This window comes from Rattus norvegicus, chromosome X, assembly GCF_036323735.1.
Source record: "Rattus norvegicus strain BN/NHsdMcwi chromosome X, GRCr8, whole genome shotgun sequence".
NCBI classification, from domain to species: domain Eukaryota; kingdom Metazoa; phylum Chordata; class Mammalia; order Rodentia; family Muridae; genus Rattus; species Rattus norvegicus.
Genome location: NC_086039.1, coordinates 56,530,290 through 56,552,141, shown reverse-complemented (window position 1 = coordinate 56,552,141; position 21,852 = coordinate 56,530,290). Strand labels below are relative to the sequence as shown.

At 34.0% G+C, this 21,852-nt stretch overlaps 1 protein-coding gene across 2 annotated transcripts in view; it reads left to right on the top strand.

The window, feature by feature from the left end:
* Positions 1 to 21,852, top strand: part of Il1rapl1 (interleukin 1 receptor accessory protein-like 1) — a 1,504,708-nt gene that overhangs the window by 275,345 nt on the left and 1,207,511 nt on the right.

Below are 21,852 nucleotides of genomic sequence, written 5' to 3'. Positions count from 1 at the left end.
CTTTTATTCCCACCAACAATGGAAGAGTTTTCTAATTTCTCCAAATATTTACCAGCATCTGCTGTCACCTGAGTTTTTGATATGAAGTTCAAGAAGAAGGAAAACCAAAATGTGGATGCTTTAGTTCTTCTTAGAAGGGAGAATAAAATACTACAGGAAGAAATACTAGGACAAAAAGTGGGGCAGGGACTGAAGGAATGGTCATCTAGTATCTGCCAAAATGGGGATCCATCCCATATGCAGCCACCAAACCCAGTCACTATTGCTGATGTAACAAAGAGCTTGCTGACCAGAGTCTGATAGGGGTGTCTCTTGAGAGGCTCTGGCCAAGCCTTACTGATACAGATGAGGATGCTTGCAGCTAACCATCAGATTGAACATGGAGACCCTAATGGAGGAGTTAGAAAATGGACTGAAGGGTCTGAAGGGGTTTGCAGCCTAATAGGAAGAGCAACAATACCAAGCAACCAGCCGCTCCCACCCCTAGATCCCCTGAGGACTAAACAACCAGCCAAAGATTACACATGGAGGGACCCTTGACTCTAGTACATATGTAGCAGAGAATGGCTATTCTCTGTCCTCAGTAGGAGGTGAAGCTCTTGGTCTTGTAAAACCTAATTTTCCATTGAAGGGGAATGCCAGGGTGTTAAGGTGGGAGTGGGTGGGTGGGAGTAGGAGCATCTTCATAGAAGCAGGGGATAAGGTATGGGAGAGGGGGGAATGCGGATAACATTTGAAATGTAAATACTTAAAATATCCAATAAAAATAAATGAATCAATTAAAACATAATTCTTAAACTTTCATATATATTTGACCCACTTTAAATTTAGGCTTAATTATTGAAGGCCCTCATTTTCTGATGTTCTTCTATCAAATGAATTTGTTTTTTTCTCTAAGTGTTCTTTTTGGAATTCTTTTAAGATAATTATTCATTGGCCACGAAAACCATTTCTTTCCAAAATTAAACATCTGTTGTCATCCAACAAAAGTAAACTAGAAATAGATGATCTTAAAATTTCTTCCAAGATTATCTGAACTTGAGGAAAATCATATCTAAATTACTAAATATTTTGAAAAGTATAGAGTTTTATGACAGTAAACCATAATAGGTTACCCTATTTGGAAAACAAACAACATGATTTAGGGTTTTTTCCTAATTCTGTTTCAGAGGTCTAAAACTAATTTACCATTATATAATGGCTTATTTTGTATTTATATTCAAGAAAATTTATGGTGTATGTCTCTAGATCAATACCAACTTAATATAATTGTAGAAATCTCTATCACTGCATATTATGATTTGTTTTTTCACAGTATTTATAAATCTCTATATTTTTAGATTTAACTGTTTCCTTAGAACTTATATAAATCATACAGTATAATTCATAGAAGATAGTCAGGCATAAAAGCAATTATGATTCTCTGAAATATTGTATAGAAATAAGAAAAGGAAAACTAGCTCTAATGTAAGACCTATTGGTAGCATTACATAGCAAAAATGACTTTAGAATCTTATCAATAAAATACTAGTTTAACATTTTAATATGGCATTTATGGAAATACATGGAAAATATGTAATGCAATGATCACTTCAAAATTCTTTGGTTTTAATAAAATGAACATGTGTGTGTAAATCATTTCTTATTGAATCATTTACATTTCTATTACTCCTTACTTTATGCCAATCCACCCAAAGGTAAGCTGTGTTCTCATATATTAGTATAGATCTGTTGTATACTCATTTACTCATCTGTAAATCTCACCTATCACTTACTTGTTTTTAGAAATGCTAGAGATTAGACTCAAGGATATGATCTTGCTCAACAAGAACACTAATACCGTGCATCACCTCTAGCCATTATATTCTGATTTCTATCCAACTCAATTAATTTTAACTCTCCTAGAGTGACATACCCATAGAAATAAATATTATACAATCTTTAAGGTCTTCCACCTTTTGCTGAGATTTATGTATTTAAAATCCAATGCCATAATGTAAGTTGTTCACTCTTATATTTCATTTATAGAAAGAAAGGCATTTGGAGTAAATTTTCTTGTAAGGATTATTTTATTTGGACAGTTCATTATTAGGTATTATTATAAAGAAAAGTAAGACCATAAGTTCTTAAAGAGGGCGTAAGATCAAATAAAATCCCATAGTGAAGGCATATACTTCTCAGAGAGTGGTGTGCATATTAGTTATTATTTGGAGAGATTTTTCAAAAAGTAGCTTTTACTTATCTTTGAGAGATTCCAGATGACTTTCCAGGATGAATGAAGGTACAATGCAAGTAATGAAAGATGTGTCCTAAGTGTGTAAAAGTATGGGAACCAATAAGATTGGTTAAAACTAGCATGATATGGCAGCACTATCAGAATGTGAAGTCTAAGTTCAATATCTTAGGGAGCTATATATTTTGAAAACTTTTACAAAGAATCAAACCTGAATTTTCTAACAGATGAACAATAATCTAAATATTTTTAATTCTATTTTAAAGTATGGATTTTTAGTTGAATATAGGTTAAAGTCCATGAAATTACATTTTTCTAGGTTAAAAGGAATGGAATTTCAACAAGTTATGTATGGTTTCACATAAATTTGCATAGTGGATCTTTATTTCAAAAGGTTCACTTATTTGCTGCATTATTTGAATCACTTATTATATGGTTTTGAAACATAATATGTTTGAGAATGTCTTTGAAATATTGTTTTGAAATATGTTTATGAATCATAAAATATAAACAACAGTAAAAAGACATGTACAAATAAATATTATAATAACGCTTTATTTGCATTCTTTAAATCTTTAAAATATTTTCACACAAAAGTTTATTATAATGTTGATATTTTTGTAATATTTATTGAGGTATTTGTTAAATATATGAGATTTTATTTCAATATATTAGAATGAGACCATTTTGTTATATAAACAAATATAGTCTCTTAAAATAGAAGTTCCTCTTTGAAATGCTGATGCCTAAAAGACAAAATTATGTGGATGAACATACGTAAGCTTCAGATAGCTTTTCTTGTACTAGGCATTTAGCTGTCGTGCAACTGTTAATCAGCACAAGCCTTAAAACAGCTGCTATCAGATTAATTAGAGGGAATCCAGGAAATAATTCAACTGAATGTAGCATTCATGTAAGTATGTTGAGGGCAATTAAGAGTAACTATAGTCATTACTGAGACTTCCAGGAAGTGTGCCAAAGGGCTTGAGAGTTATAAAACACTGTGTTTCCCAGTTTTACATAATATAGTGTGTGTGTGTGTGTGTGTGTGTGTGTGTGTGTGTGTGTGTGTGAGAGAGAGAGAGAGAGAGAGAGAGAGAGAGAGAGAGAGAGAGAGAGAGAAAGACAGAGTCAGAGACAGAGACAGAGAAAGACAGAGTCACAGAGACACAAATAGAGAGAAAAGACAAAGAGAAAAAGACAGAGAGGAGATTGAGACAAGGAAACAGACAGAAAAAGAGACAGAGAGACAGTTATAACATTCTTACTAATATCAACTATACATAAATGAAATTGAAATATTAGAAGTATGAGGTAATTCACTTCCCTTTTTCACCTTGTAAGGCTACAGAAAAACTAGTACTTTTATCTAGGGTCATTTGGAAACTAAAACAAACAACAAAAACAGTGTACATAAGGATTCTGCACCAAATGTTAACATGAGGCACAAAAAATTATGTTCCATTTAATTGTTTATAGCAAATTAAGTTCTAAGCTAAAGAATGCAATATTTCATGAAGGTCATAAATTTATACTAAAATAATTCTCCTTCTGAAAGATGTAAGTCCTTAAGAGGTTTATATTTACAACAGCAGAAGCTGCATTGCTTGGGTCTCTGTGATCATCACTTCTGCACATATATGATGTTAATATTAACATTACTCACAGATTCTTTGATGGACCTCTTCTCTTACTTTTACTTTGCTCAGATTTACACTGCTTTCCTTAACAGAGCTTGCCTGTGGTTGACACATTCAACAAATATAAGAGGAGACTATGGAAGAGGGAACCAGGGATGTGGGTATGAAATCTAGGGATCTAGATTTTACAGAGTAAGGAAACTATAGTTATTCTCTTTTTTAAAAAAACATTTTGTTTGACAAATTGAAATTGCATGTACTTATCATGTTAAAGTTCTGTTTTGGTAATTATATTCCTTATAGAGTGGCTAAATCAAACTAATTTATATGTACACTATAGCACATAATTATTGCCCTCTGTTATTTCATAGGCTTACAAGCTGAATTTGCAGAGCTGTGTTGAGTTAGTAGTAAGAAAGGAATCATGGTATTGTGATATTTTATTCTGTAGTCTTTTAACCTGCCTCCATCTCTTTTATTAAGGGTGGTTTGTAAAAGGTGACTAATTGGCAAGCCCTAATTCTGAAAATTTAGCCTTGCTTTGTCCAAGTGAATATGCTTTGGAGAAAGAAAAAATGTATACCTAAAATTCTATAAAAGAATTGATATTGCATTATGGGAGTTTTTGAAGAAATGGTTGAAATAATTCATTAGAATGATATAGGTAGGACAAAGGAAAGATGGGAACTATTATTTCTGTTTATGATTGTCCCCTCTTAAGTAGCAAGGTGATATGATGCCTATTCCTATGGAATGCAAGATAGGCTGCCTAGATGATAAGGCTTTGTGTTTGTTTTTGTTTCCACAGTGTGATAACACAAAATGGAATAGATATTTTTGAGAGTTATTTTTATTATGAAATCTTTTTTATTACTATATGCTCATCCCAGTACAACTACAACATTAAATTCTTTTTTATCCCTATCACTAACATCCCTGTCTATCTCTACCCCACATATTAATAACACATACTACTTTCATTCTTGCAGACCCCAAATTTACTTCTAGTAAACTCTGCATTTCATTTTGTTGTAGTTCAAACACCTTATGTCTGCCAGCAAATCTTTTTCTCACTGCTACTGCTTAGTTGTTATCAAAACCAGCAACCGTAGATTATGTATTTTTGGGTAATTTTGTTATTGAGTTTTCTTCACCAGAAAGAGTTATTCCAGATTTGCCCTAAGAAAACTATTAGCTTCTGTGTGGAAATGAGAAAAATTAAATCCAAATGTTTTAAGAATATAAACCATATCACAAAACACCCAGCCTATACTCTCATTTGAGTGGTCTAGAAACAGCCCAGAGGGCTTGCACATCTGGTAAGCAGTGGATTGTATTTTTTTGACAGTAAGTACTGGAAATTAGGACCTACAATTCCCTACCCAGTACACTTTCCAGAACACTACACAAACCCAAAGCTTTGAGTTACAGTATTTGAGCAACTTGAACAAAGATAAGAAATCAGATTTTGACAGCTGGAAATAGCAGGAAGTAAAAAGAGTTAGTAGTCTCCAAATAAGAAATAAACAAATCAATGATAATTAAAACTCAAACAAACATGGTCTTTTTAGGACAAAACTTTTGGTTCACTATACACCAGAGTCTAGATGACTGATGAAATATGATTTTATGAACATGATCCAAGGTAGTACTTTTTCTATTAAGGGGATTAAAATGAATAATAAAACTGGCATCATCTTTTGATGTTGTATAATAACTTTATAGTGACTATTCCCAGTGCCAGTAATTAAAATAACCATTACTGTTCAAAATTCTAGGTAATTAATTCATATATAACCAATATTTATGAATATACATGCATTAGCTTCAAGTGAATATGTATTCATTATTTAAATGCCTTTATAAACACTGAATTATAACCCAGAGTTATTCAGAGAACACTGTTATATAAGAAGCCCTAGCATATGCAGGTTCGACCATGTATGTTTATTACACTGGTAAATTTATGAAGTTCTTTCAAGTAATTTGAACTTGCAGCAATATTTTATATTTTTATTTTACATGTATGGGTGTTCTGCCTGCATGTATGTTTATGCACCAAATGTGTGCAGTATCTGTGCAAACCAGAAGAAGGCATCATATCCCCTGGAATCAGCTTTGTAATTAGCTGTGTGCAGCCATGTGTTTGCTGGGAATAGAATATGTCTTATAGAACAGTAACCAGTGCTTTACCAACTGAGCTCTCTTCAACCCCACAAGAACATTTTTTAGACTGAGATTTAAGTGACTTCAGGTTACATCCTGTCTATAAATCTTATTTTTGTATCTGGAAAACAGACAGTTAAACTATAATAAAATTCTATGGGTTTTTATTAATTTTGAAATGAGTTTGATGTTTTTAGTTTCATTCCTTCATTGGAAGTTGTCAGGATACTTAAGTTTCTATATCTGAATTATTCTCCAATGGAGTCACCATTGAGAATAATACCTTAATTATATAGAATGTGACAGATATTGCTGTGATTGAAACTAGGAGTAATTCTTTGTATATGTATGCATAATCAACTTCTGCAATGTAAAAACTATGGAACCTAATTTATAATGAAATATGTTTTATATTCATTTTTGTACAATTCATCTATTGCTGAACACATATACCTCAGTATAGCAGATATAATGAATAATAAGATGTGAACAAGAGTAGAGGATGTCAGAGGAAAATAATTTCAGTATAATTTGAAAATATCAGTGTTTGTCAATATGAATGAATACTCTTAGAATCTTAAGATTAATGTTAACAAATCTTTGATAACTCTTCCTTTACTGTTGATATTCTGGACAAGTAAACAATACTTAACATTCCTGTAGATATATTTATTCTCATTATGTTTACTCTAAGGCATTTTAGGACTGGTAGCCTGAGAATTTCTTATAAGTATTCAATCATAATATATATCTGATCATGATAATTTATGTGACAAAAATCCAGTTGACTAAATTGGCCACCAATCCACATATACATTCTATTTGTAAACTTAGAAAGCATGGAGGGATATTTTAAAGATAATTAGAAGCAGTTTTTAATGTGCAACTGTGAGATGTGGAAGAAAAACAGTGTATAATGATATTTAGTTTAATAGTGTAGGGTAATACTGAGAATGTTTAATTGTTTCTTACATTGAGAAAAGCATTTTGCTTATCAAATTCTGTATTTCTTCTGTGAATTAAAAGGCAGGAAAACAGCAATGAAATAAAGTCTTATGGTAATCAAGAGTTCTCTACCTTTAAAACCTAGGGCGATTGTCTAAGTAGTGAATTCAAGAATGTATAAATGAAACCTAGAACATGAATGAAGTATGTCATTTAAAACTGTTTGGTTGTAGTTTTTGGTTGTTGTTGTTTGCTTTTGTTTCCTTATGATTCCAAAAAGGACATGTCAAGCATCGTTCATTTCAATGTAGTATACTTAATACAGAATTGGTTAGAGTTCTGGAGAGTTACAAGTCTTAGGGCTGGAGCTAAGCTTTAGCTCAATGCTTAGGATCACTCTTCAAGAAGACACAGGCTCAATACCAAGCATACAACTCCAAGACGATATTACTTCTTTTTGTGACATCTGTGTGCCCTTTGCAGATACGATGTAAAGATATACATGCAGGCAAAACACATATACATAAAATTAAATATAGAAAAAAATTAAAGGAAATATAATTTCATAGAAAATGTGTAATATATGCACTGGCTAACTCTATGTTCTGATATGGGCCTTGCCATAGCTTAGCAACATCTTTGGAAAATTATAATGAACATGCTTCATAGAGTTCCTGTGAAAAATCACAATGTACCACTGTCAAATAACATAGTACATGGTAGGCAATCAGCAAACGTTCCATGAACCTTCCCCTTATATATCACCTAAGACAATTACTTTGAAATCATGCATATTGAAGAGCCTCACAGATTTTTTAATAAAGGAAATCATGCGATATTTTGCTATCTTTTAAAATTATAATTCATTTGTAATAACGTGGTAATAAGAACCGAGAATAAAAGAAAAATCTTAGTTTTTTTGATCAAAAGTGGCTCCCTGAAATAACATTCCATAGAATGGTAGGCAATTTTATACCTTTGAAGTAATTGTTTTGCCTTGACAATATAAAGATGGCTCTGTTTCAGGATTCCATTGTGCTTACAACCTCCACTCAAAGTTGTTTGTAAATAACAAAGAGAAAAGGTTGCAATAATCAAGATATAGATGTAACAAATGCAAAAATGTAACAAAATTGTCTTATTTGTTATTTTTCTAGCTAAAATAATTCTTTTTGTTTAGAAATAAAACAAAAATTTAAAAATCACACTTACTTCCTGTTATATTTTATAAACTGGGAAAAAGTTACATGTAATTTATTTGGTTGGTTTTGTCTTAAAATTTTTTTCATGAGGTTTTCTTTCTATATAAAGGAAGAAAAAAAATAAAGGAAGAAAATGCAAAGTAATTGTTATCTAACCAGAAACGTGTTTTCCAATAGTTGAAGCGCTGAGATTGATAGCTGAATCAATAAACTAAACAATATGTAAATGTTCAATCTATAAATGCACTATCTTTTAAAACTTGTTAGGAAAATTTTGTTTCACTCTCATTATTTCAATAGTTACTTATTTGGCAACAAAACTGGTACTTAAGTGCATTATTTATTTTGCGTCTTTTGGATTAAATGAATCTTACAATTTCCTAAAATCAATAACAATGTCTCTAATTTTACTTCCAATTTTGGATTAAAAGCATAGTACATAAATTTGTAACTGATTAAATCCACTGTCAGTGATTCAAATTTTACTTGATTTTTTTGGTACACAGAATGTTTTGGGAAAAATGCAGAGCTAGTCTCATCTTGGTGACAAGGACGCTAGAAAATTATCAAACAAGCTATTGAGTGCAGTATGTCGGTCAGGAATGCCTCTTTTGAGTTTCAGATACTTGTACATTACAATGACATTTTTGTCAAGCAATGTATACTAAGAATTTGCTACTTGAAAATCAATGATTTGAATTACCTTCTAGATTGTTTCTATAGCCTCTTAACTAGTCTCCCTGTCTTCTATTGATCTTCTCTGGATCTCTGAGCTTCACCTCCTAAAAACTTCACCTCTTTCTCTAACCTTAATATAAATTTCCCACTACATCTACACCCAGCTATTTGCTCTGTCATTTTATTTTTTCCTTACAGGGGTCGAGTTTGCTTGCTCACCTCAAGAATAGTATCTGGTCTTATGATTTGCTTTAACAAACACATGGTAAAAATAACAGAGGATCTTTCCTAATATTAGATCTCTATAGACCTCAGAAGCTTGTTGTTGGAACTCTTGCATGACAAGATGATGAAATACTTGAGGTTTACTTACTTCAGTGAACAGTTAACCAACCATCAAGCATATACACAGTAATTTTATGAGAATCTTGTCTTTCTTTAAAATACTGGTATTTCCAGCAAACACAGAGGCGTATGCCAGCAGCAAACCACTGAATTGAGAATAGGACCCCCTTTGAAGGAATCAGAGAAAGAACTGGAAGAGCTTGAAGGGGCTCGAGACCCCATATGTACAACAATGCCAAGCAACCAGAGCTTCCAGGGACTAAGCCACTACCTAAAGACTATACATGGACTGACCCTGGACTCTGACCTCATAGGTAGCAATGAATATCCTAGTAAGAGCACCAGTGGAAGGGGAAGCCCTGGGTCCTGCTAAGACTGAACCCCCAGTGAACTAGATTGTTGGGGGGAGGGCGACAAGGGGGGAGGGTGGTGAGGGGAACACCCATAAGGAAGGGGAAGGGGGAGGGGGATGTTTGCCCAGAAACCGGGAAAGGGAATAACACTCGAAATGTGTATAAGAAATACTCAAGTTAATAAAAAAAATACTGGTATTTCTTAATGTGGCATTATGCAAATTAATCCAAGATACAAGGGAACCTGGGGGGAATCCTAAGTTAATAAAATTTTATAATTTCTATCACATTATGAGCCAGCATATGTAATTAAAAACAACAACAAAAACAACAGCAACAATAACAACAACAATAACAAACTGGCAGGAAGGGAGAAGTTCCAGGAGTGAGGTGAAGGAAAGAGAGGAGGAATAGGGAGGTATAGAGGGAGGGAAAACTATAATCAGGATATATTGTAAGAGAAAATATTCTATTTTCAATTTAAAATATGTCTATATAAATAGCTTTTAAATGTACTCTTTAAATTGTATGTTAATAAGTATTTTTTGTACTTGAAATTGTGCCTTAGATGGTTTGAAATTTGGAAAAAAAGAAGTGCTGTCATTTGATTGAAATACTGCTATCTTGAGAAACTGAAGATGTAGTTTTTATTGACATTGTCTTAGCATGTGAAGTTTGGAAACATTCACTATTGACTTTCATATCAGAATTCTTGACAAAAGCTTTGATTCTCATTTTCAAGATTGACTGTATCTTGAGTGATTTTTTTAAAGCAAGTGCCAGGGAAGGACAGGAAAGATGTTCTACTGATGGGTACATGACAGGTGAAATATCATAACCTTTTAGAACTTTTATTGAATTTAATTCCAAAGATATATAAGATGGTCCTAGGAACAAATGTGTTATTTGTAGTGTTATAAGGGCACTCCAAATGTAAAGATATGATTTCCATGCAGAAGGAATCATATAGGATCTTACTTATTAGATTATTTCCCCCAGGTTTTATAAAGGTTAGTTGATGTGCATGCAAACATAGGCAAGGTTCTGTCTAAAGTAAGCAGTCCATGTTGAAGTGGATACATGTTTCCTATTAAATAACATAAGGGTTCATCACCTTTTCACAATGCATTTATTTGTATATTTTTTTGTAGTATGATATGTGTACATGTATATCCATGCTATTTGTGTGTTTATATGTGGAGGTATGCAATTGTGGTCATATAAAGGTCAGAAAGCACGTCTGAATATTAGTTCTTATCTTTTAACATGGAGTCAAGATAGTTTTGTTATTTAACACGATGTACATCAGGGAGACAGGCCTGTAAACATCCATGTGTTCTTCTGTCTCTTTCTTGGACCTCACCTTATACACATTGACTTTTTAGATGCAAACCACCATGTTCACCTTTGTCTCTGTTCTGGAAATTTGAATTCAGTTCCTTGTATTTGCATAGCATGTGATTTACTCACTGAGCCAGGCCAATATCATTATTATTTGTTGAGGAAAGTTCTCATCTCATTGAGGTTATCCCTGCTCATCCTTTCTCCTTCACTGAACTGCTAAGATTACAAACATGTTACAATGCCCACTTTACAGAGTTCTAGTGATCAACTGTAAAGCTTCATGAATACTAGGCAATCACTTGATCAAGTGAAGTACACTACCAGTCCCTTTTTATATTATTTATGCTATATATTAATTTGTGCATTAAAAGAATATGTATTTGTCAACATGACCAATCACTTAAAATAATTTCCTTTATGATTTTAAGTCATATAAACATGTTAGAGTAAATAGAAAGTAACCTATATCTCTAAATCAGATATTAATTCAATATTTAATAAATCAACTCACGACTCATTTTATTTAATATATATCCTGGATATAATTAAGTCATTGATATTCACATGTCAATTGTCAACTTGTTGAATCATCTACTGAATATTTTAACTCTGAATTACATGGTTTCTTTTTTTATTATCAGCTGAATATGACATTGATCCTCATTTATGAAGTAAAAAAAAATCAGTGGATTTCATTGAATGCTTAATATGAGATTTTTGTGTATTAGAATATATGAAGATGAAGTAGAACTTACATTTAAAGGACTATATTTTAGAGTCCTTTAAAATTTGTAGTAAGCCAGAATAGAAAGTACAGATATTTCTGCTTATCCTCTCCCACATTGATAAAATGTGTGAGATACCAGTTTTCTTTAGTGTTCATTTTTAGGGTACAATCTGTATATTTAGGTAAGTGGTTAAAACCATATATAAACACACAAAAAATCCTCAGTGCTTTATCTGTGCATCACACTACTTTCTCACCAACCTGGCAATCACTCTTCTCTTTACTGTCTCCATATTGGGAACATAATGTCATAAAGTTGGAATCATATATGATGGAGCTTTTTCATATTGGTTTCTTTCACTTACTAGTATACTTTGGTCTCCTCCACATTGGGTTATGGTTTGACACCACATTCCTTTTTAATATTCAATAATCTTCCACTATCTGTATTTACTACAAGTTATTCACTCACCCACTAAAGAACATTTTGATTGCAGAGGTTTCTCCATTATGATTAAAAGCATTAAAACCATTCAGGGAAAGATCTCTTCACAAACATACATTTTCAACTTTTTTGTGAAAATCTGAAGACAACAATTATCATATCTATCATTAGCATAGCTTACAAGGAACTGAAGAAGGAACACCAAAGTGTGGATGCTTCTGCCCTCCTAAGAAGGGGAGCAAACTACTCACGGGAGGTAGAGGCTGAAAGGGACTTGGGAGGAGGGAAGGAGAGGAGGAGAAAAAGGGTGCAGGATCAGGTATGTGAAGAGACAGGGGGATGTACAGAGGGTCAGGAAATTGAACAGAGTTATGTGGCAATAAGGGATGGGGAACTGAGGTAGCCACCAGAAAGTCTCATATGTCAGGAAAGCAAGAGGTTACCAGGACCCAACAGGGATGGAATTAGCTGAAATACCCAACAAAGGGTAGGAAGAATCTATAGAGACCATATCTAGTGGTTAGGTCAGCTCTTGACTGAGGGTTGGGGCCACCCACTCATCCCCCAAATTTTAACCCAGCATTGCTCCTGTCTAAAGGAAATATGGGAACAAAGAGTTGAGAAGAAACTAAAGGAAAGGCCATCCAGAGACTACCCCACCTGTTGATCCATTCCATATGAAGCCACCAAACCTAGACACTATTGTTGATTCCAAGAAGTGCTTGCTGACAGGAGCCTGATATAACTGTTTCCTCTAGAAAAGAGCAAGCCTCCAAGAAACAACAAACTAATAGGACAAAACAAGATACAATGTCCATTGACTCAAGTATGTCTTGGTTTCTGCAGTCAGATTTTATCATTAGATGTGTACCTTCACAGTACATAAATAATTCAGTAATATGGTCCTTCATATTTTCTATACTTGAAATTTAATTTTTTGGGTTCATGCTCTAACCCATCACTATTTCATAATGGAAAGCTATTGTAGCTCAAAGCTCCTAACCAAAATAACTATACAGCAAAATTGCTGTATAGTTATGGGTTTTAGGGATGCTCCAGGCTTTAGTTTGACATTTGCAAATTAGTTCTGAAATAGAGACAGTCACTAGACAAGTAATAGTGTATAACATGGAGACAGATATTCTAACACAATCCAGAATAACTAGAAGGACAAAGGCAACAGCAAAGCAAAAAAAAAAAAAAAGAAATTATTTTCAGTGCTTTAAGGCCTCATTATTATAACTACTGACACAGGCCTGCCATTAAAATAGTTTCATTTCCTCAAATAATTTTGTTAACATGACCCAAATTTTAGAGATAAATGTTTATACATGATTTCATTCCCAACCTATATCCCTTTAGACCTTGGATTCTTTTATTTAGAAGATATTATTACAGTGTAAAACCTAGCACTTGTCTTTGTAAACTTCAGCATTTTATGTTTTGTAAAATCTCTTGAAACTTTACTACTATAAGAAGGAAGAAGAATGAAAATAATTTTAAAAGGTATAAAAGTAAAATCTTAAAAAAATACTCAATCTTTTGATAAAAGGACATGTTAAAACATACCATTGTTACATTGGCTGGAAATGTAAGAAACATCTTAAAGAAATACAATTGTGTTAATTATGTTTTCAGTCTTTGTACCCATTATCATATAAGAATACAATTAATTCTAATTTTAAATTTTTCAGAATTATGTGACAAAATACATTATCAAGATATATTAGATTTTTCCAGAGATAAGCTGTCATTATCATAGAGAACTCTTGTCCATCTGATGTTTTTGCTTGAAAAAAGTTATATGAATAAGAAACTTCATAAGACCTTGGTATAGAGTTGCTTTCATATTTTTTGTCAAGGAATTTTAGAAAATTAAAGTGCCCTTCAAAAATGTAATTTAAAAGGATACCCTACCTGGGGATCCATCCCATATACAGACACCAACCCCAGTCATTGTTGCTGATGCCAAGAAGTGCTTGCTGACAGAAGCCTGATATGGGTGTCTCCTGAGAAACTCTGCCAGAGCCCTACTGATACAGATGAGGATGCTTGCAGCTACCCATTGGACTGAGCATGGGAGCCCAATGGAGGAGTTAGAGATAGAACTGAATGAGCTTAAGGGGTTTGCAACACCAGAGGAAGAACAACAATATCAACCAACTAGATCCTCAGAATTCCCAGGGACTAAACCACCAACCAAGGAGTACACAGGGAAGGAACCATGGCTTCAGTTGCATATGTAGCAGAGGATGGTATTGTCTGGCATCAGTAGGAGGAGAAATCCATGGTCCTGTGAATGCTCATTTTCCCAGTGTCGGGGAATGCCAGGGTAGTGAGTTGGGATTGGTTGGTGGGAGGGGAAGCTTCCTCATAGAAGCAGGGGGAGCGGGAAAGTAGAGGGGAGAACCGGGAAAGGGGATAACATTTGAAATGTAAATATATATAATATCCAATAAAAAGATTATCACACAGCTTGCTGTCAGAACATTTGCCTCAGAACTCTGATATTCTTGCTCTCCTCCTACCCCCAAACATTCATACATAAGATTGAAAGTTATGATTTATGATGATAATTATGATGATGAGGATGAAAATAAATATTATACATTGACTTCAGAGTTTATCTAATTTTACTAAGAGGAAAGCTTCAATCAAAGAACTCAGTTGAAAATCTATTACGATTTCTAGATTAAGTAATTGAAAAACAAAATTAGAGGTACATAATGGCCTGTTTCCATTGCTTCCCTCTTAGAAGGATACATGCAGCTATATTCAGTGACTACAGGAATAATATATATAAAAATTTTCCCATCTCAGATACTTTAAATGATGTGAAATTTTAAGTACTTTCTTTTCTTCACTATAAGCTATCATATATTCTCATATTGAATTATAGTTTTAAGGGGTTAGACTGGGTAATGATTTTTACTTTTAGCCACACTGATTATCAGGTCATAAATGTAATAATACTGTTTACCAATTTCTAGTATTTGGGTAACCTTAAAAATGAGACACAGAAGATTTTTTCCTCTGGTTATACTGTCCTTAAGTCACTGATTTGTTCTGTTTTTGAAACAAGTTTTTTCAGTTTTCAATGTTTAAATTTTTTTCTTAAGGTAGAATATTTTATGGATCTCAAGCTCAAAACTGTTATTAGCATTTCCCCATAGTCTTCAGTTTTCCTTTCTATTTTAGAATGTGCTCATGAAATATATTGTAAAAACCTTAGAATGTTGTGAAAGTTTGAAAACACCTACCTAATCACTTTATTTTAGTAGACTCAAGAAAAAATATGGTATAGGAAAGTATATACTCTAAGATCCCTCAAACACATTGAGAAAAAAAGGACTCCTGTCACTATTATTTGCTTTAAACCACCTCTTGACTCTATGTCAAAGGTAGTGCTCCCATTAGAATTTGCTTTTTAATTTTTTTCTTATTTATTCTTTAACCTTTTTTACAGTCGAGACTTTTTCCCCTTCCTGGTCCGCCCTCTGATTCTTCCCCATCCACCCCCCCATCTCCAAGATGATGTCCCCACCCACCTCACCAGACCTCCCTACTCCCTTGGGTTGTAAGTCTCTCAAGGGTTAGGTGCATCTTCTTTCACTGAGACCAGACTGGGCAGTATGTGTGTCAGGGGCCTCATATCAACTAGTGTATGCTGCCTGATTGGTGGCTCACTGTTTGAGAGATCTCGGGGGTTCAAGTTAATTGAGTTTGCTGACCTTCCTATAAGGTCGCCTTCCTCATCAGCTTCTTCTAGCTTTTTCCTAATTCAGTCATATGGGTCACTACCTTCTGTCCATTGGTTGGGTGTAAATATCTGCATCTGACTCAGCTGCTTGTTGGGTCTTTCAGAGAGCAGTCATGGTAGGCCCCTGTTTGTAAGTACAACATAGCCTCAGTAATGGTGTCAGGACTTTGGGCCTTGCCTTGAGCTGGGTCTCAATTTGGGCCTGTCACTGGACCTCCTTTTCCTCAGACTCTTCTCCATTATTTTTCTGCAGTTCTTTCAAACAAGAACAGTTTCTTTTTCAGAGATTTTGACTGTGGGATGGTATTCCATTTCCTCTGCTTGATGCCATGTCTTTCTACTGGGGGTGGACTCTAGAACTTTCCTTTCTCCATTGTAGGGTATTCCATCTAAGCCCTCCCCCTTTTGAGTCCTGAGAATCTCTCACCTCCTCTGCTATATTGGAGTATCTCCCCTACTGTAGTTATATTGGAAAGGTCCCATAAGCCAGTGCTCCTGGTTTCTAAACATCAGTGATACTATGTAAAATGACTTAAGATTGCAAAACATGGAAACTTTATTTGCCTCAGTAACAGATTACTAACAATGTCATTCAAGAATTCAGTTTCCTTAGTCTGAAGATTGTTGTGTCCTAGAGATCTTCAATAAATTGTGCTCTGTTCTGTTCATTTACTATTTCTGCCTGGAATGTAATTCCCTTCAATTTGTACTGTGTCAACAAGTATAGAAAAGTATAGTTTCTCCTACATCTGTCAGTCAGAAGTCTTTTGTTTATACTGTTTGACAAATCAAGGCTGCTTGGGGGATCTTTGCTGGCTTCCTGCAATGCTGTGTTTCAAAACACTTTCTCAAAGGACTGGCTCCTTTGAGAGCAATTTTGTAGCAGTGGTTCTACTTAGCAATTCCCACTTGCTAAGTAAATGGAGAATCTTGACACCCTGCTATTTTGAATGAACTTATCAATGCTTTGTTTAGTGTGTCTGTCCTTGATCAGGGCAATGGGATAATTTCTAGTAGTACTGGATAGCATTTTGTCATGTGTCCCTGTGAAAGCTATAGTGGCTGGTGGTTACTCGGTTTTTAACTGAACGCTTGTATTTAAAAAAAAGAAGTACTGGTGAGAAGTTTACCAAATCTATTATGTTGAAATATTAACAATCATTTGTACCCCATGTATATCATAACATGTTTCTTAAGCAGGTGAATGTGAGGTTATACATTATCTAAATCTTGGTGAAAAAAAATCTGTCTTATCAAAGTGATGTCTACACACTACACTCCTTGCTCTATGTAGGCACGATTAATAATCTACTGTTATTAAAAGCATCAAAGGATGCTGGTTTTATAATGTCAACTTTAACTCTGTACAATCTCTGAGCATGAAAATGGTATAGTAGTTGTCTTCAAAGGAGCAGCTGAAGGTCAGGCTACGAGGTGCATTAATTTTTCTAGCATTAAGTCTTGTAAAATGGCACTTTATTGTTATTAAGTAGAGGTTCTTAAAAGGCCCATTAACTCTGGTGACCACAAAGTGGCATATCAATTATAAATTTGTTTTATGTAAATGGAACTTCCAGATGACACTATCATCTTATTGCTTTGTACCTGTGATCAAAACTGTCAAAGCCACTGTTTGATATCTTCACTTGACTCCTCAGACAAAAATCTAAGAGAGCTGAGCAATTTATATCTCATATATTGAAGACATATTACTTCAATGAGAATTCTATTCTAGCAGATGAAAATTATCTTGAATTTGTCACACTGTGGTGGTTGAGAATATAGTTATCTAACATCTTAAAATGGCAATGGGAGGCATTGTGAACTTTGTTACACATGACCTTCGGAAAGGCAATAGCTATCTTCAAATATAATAAGGACATAGAAGGAATTCAACAGAGAACTAAATAAAATTATTTAATCAAAGCTGAATTTAACAACTAAAACCTGTAAAAAAGAAACAGAGAGCTTTCCAAGTATTGAAGATAGAGTGTGGAATTTTAGACAAATGAAACTCTTACAGCAATGTAGTCTATTTTGCTCAAAGTATCTTTAAAAAAATTACTCACAGTGCAATTATTTTAAAGGTTTTATTTCTTACATTTTAAAGTTTATTTTAAATTTTTATTCTAACATTTTTATTCTCAAATTTTTCTTTTTCCAAAATGTTGGATAAATCTGTAATGCATTGCCTAAAATTGAAAGGATGCAATAAATTACTCTATTTTACCATAGGCAATTATCATTTCAGAGCAGTTTTGATTTGCTCCCACATAATCACAATAATTTGCTTTTTTTCATCATTCAAAATCAAAACTACTTAATATGATTAAGTTGCCTTTTGGCATTTTAACCCAGTTTATATTTAGCTGGCTTATCTATCATCTTAATTTGAGCACATAAACAAAATTCATGTGCATATATATTAAACCACTGTAATATTTAACCAGAATTATGTCTCTATGACTTCTGAAGATAAAGAAGTAATGAAATCATTTTTTGTTGATGGTCTTCCTGTCAATGAAATCTACAGATTGGAAAACTTAAGGACTGTCTTGGTTTCTTTCTTTTCATTTTGTGATAAAGCACTCTGACAAAACAATCGAAGGCATAAATGATTTATCTTAACTCCCATTTCAAGACGCAGTCCATGGAGGGAAAGTCAAGGCTATAGTGAAGATATAGGTCACCTCATATCTACAGTCAGAAAACAAAGGGGAATGGACACAGGCATGTCAGAAATGATAGAGCTCAGTTTGCTTTTTCTGCTCTTATATACAATAGAATCTGCTGCCTAGAAAACCTCTCCCCCTACCATAGTTAAAATCAGTTTTGTGACACTCATTTCCTCATGAAATTACTTATAAAGTAATGATAAAAGCATGTGAATTTTTTTCACAAAGGCTTACCTTCAGATGTTCACTGATTGTATGACTTGTGCTTTTTCCAATCCTTCCATTTTCCTTCTTCCCTTATAAAAATCAGTCAATAGAACATTTCTCCCACAGATTTTATGTTGAGATTTGATGGAATTATATATGAACATTATTTTACATAATTCATATAATATTCCAAGAACTTCCATCTATACACACAGTTTTCTGAATATGAGGACAGGGTTACATGCAGAGTTTGACAAAATGATAAATAATGAAGAACTCCCACCAAAAACAAAAAGGCTGTTTTAAATATGTATCTTTCTAGTTTTAACAGAATTTTAAGAGTGAGGTGGGCTTGGTGGCGATGCTCTAATATAGAAAAAAAATCCATAGATATGGATTCAAATGAACTGCAATAAAATTATTGATTCTGAACAAGCAAATAGTGAATGCTATCTATGTGCTTTCTTCCATCAGAAGGTTTCGGGCTAAGAAGGGGGTCTTGATATGTTAACAGGTTTTCTATTAATCTAGCTCTGAAAAGGAGCTTTCCAAAATTTATTCAAGTTTTCTATCTTTTACAAGTTTTGTTTATCCAGGATTATACCCAGTGTTATACGATTTATCTGTATATCTGGGAATCATTAATCTTATTTAATATTCTAAGTAGTATACATCTAAAAATAATTATAATAAGGTAGGTGTTTATTGGGTTTACACAGTTTTGAAGGATGTAGACAATGCGTGAAAGCAAAAGTTTCATAGTATATTAGAAACTTTCATTTAAAATTGACAATTGGTACTGAAGTTTACTGACTGTAGTAATGATGGTAGATGGGGATCAGATCAGATTCTGACATAGTTTGTAAGCACTGATCTTTTTATAGTCAGTTATAAAAATAAAGGTAATTTAAAGCCATAAATCCTAAATCATGAATGTTATTTAATCACAGGTAAGCATTAATAGAATCAAAACAATAATATTATTTTACAAATGACCAAAACTGGTAGAGGATAGACCAATTAGGACAATCTAAAATGTCAGACAGGATTCTGGCATTCTCAGAAAGCTAAACTAAGGTAGATGTTGTAAGGATAAAGGTAATAGAATGTATAGAAAGAAAAAGAATCAATAGAAGTTTTATCCTCAGTTGGGCATTGAGGTGAAAGTAGAAAAGATATCTCGAATAACTGTCAGCTTTAAGACCTAAGGAATCTAGAGGAAACAGTCCAGAAAGGAAGATGTGACATTTAGTTTCTAGTATGCTATACATTATCTCTATATATCTTTAGTGCTGTATGTGCCCTCCACCTCTGATCTACAAGTGAGAAAATATATGACAAACCTGTCAAAATTCGCATGATGAATAATATGTATTCAGAATTGTGGTGTAAACAGTATCTGAGAAATCTATTGCTTCATGGGTGGGTATCATTAAAAAGAAAAGAAAGGAAAAGTGGACAATGTAAAAGATTGAGAAAGGACAAAGTAATTGTCCTGGGAATAAGAAGCTCCTCATGAGAGAGAAATTTTTTGGTCACCAAAGATTTACACCAAATTTGACTACTAAGAAACAAAATAAAATCAAATCAACACTGCTTCCCCAGAAACAAAAGCCAGGGAAGTCTGGTGAACATGTTTGAAGAAGGAAAAACATTTGAAACTGAAGAATCCAAGTATATGGAATCGAATTAATCAAGTCTCTCTCTCTCTCTCTCTCTCTCTCTCTCTCTCTCTCTCTCTCTCTCTCTCCCTCCCTCCCTCCCTCTCTCTCTCTCTCTCTCTCTCTCTCTCTCTCTCTCTCTCTCTTTCTCTCTCTCTGTCTTCCATTTATGTGTGTTTGTGTGTCTGTGTATCTGTGTGTACATGTGTAGGTGTGTAGTTAGGCATATATGTATGTTGGTGTATATGAAATTGTGTTTTAAGGAGGACGACTTCTACTGTTGTAATACTTTATTCTCTACATTAGTTTCACTGATGGTTATGAAATAAATAAAGAACTGAGAAAAGGCTAGAACTAAAAAAAATCTGTATGATAATTCCAAGGAAATAATGATTTATTAAACAGAATAAAGGATGGGAAAGCAATAGAATAATAATCTTTATTTATTTAATGTGCTTTTTATTGAGAACATTATATATTTTACTCAGCAATCTGTTGGTATACATAATAATATCATTTTTACTTTAAGAGTTTATCTTCTGGAAATATGCCCATAAAGGAGAGGCAATGTACCTTGTTGATTAGCCTTACTTTCATAGGTTGTCTTCAATACCAAGAAATTCAGTTTATTTCAGACAGGATATCATTACATAGGTATAGCTGGTCTCAAACTTTTGATGCTCTGATTTCAGACTCAAGAGCCTGGATCAGAAATCTATTTTAAAATAGGAAATACATGCTAAAATCATTTTTTGTTTATGAAAATGTATTTTTTATTTTTTTTAGTTACGTGTATTTTTTTTATTAACTTGAGTATTTCTTATATACATTTCGAGTGTTATTCCCTTTCCCGGTTTCTGGGCCAACATCCCCCTAATCCCTCTCCCTCCCCTTCTTTATGGGTGTTCCCCTCCCCATCCTCCCCCCATTGCCGCCCTCCCCCCAACAATCTAGTTCACTGGGGGTTCAGTCTTAGCAGAACCCAGGGCTTCCCCTTCCACTGGTGCTCTTACTAGGATATTCATTGCTACCTATGAGGTCAGAGTCCAGGGTCAGTCCATGTATAGTCTTTAGGTAGTGGCTTAGTCCCTGGAAGCTCTGGTTGCTTGGCATTGTTGTACATATGGGGTCTCTAGCCCCTTCAAGCTCTTCCAGTTCTTTCTCTGATTCCTTCAACGGGGGTCCTATTCTCAGCTCAGTGGTTTGCTGCTGGCATTCGCCTCTGTATTTGCTGTATTCTGGCTGTGTCTCTCAGGAGTGATCTACATCCGGCTCCTGTCGTCCTGCACTTCTTTGCTTCATCCATCTTGTCTAATTGGATGGCTGTATATGTGTGGACCACATGTGGGGCAGGCTCTGAATGGGTGATCCTTCTGTGTCTGTTTTAATCTTTGCCTCTCTATTCCCTGCCAAGGGTATTCTTGTTCCCCTTTTAAAGAAGGAGTGAAGCATTCACATTTTGATCATCCGT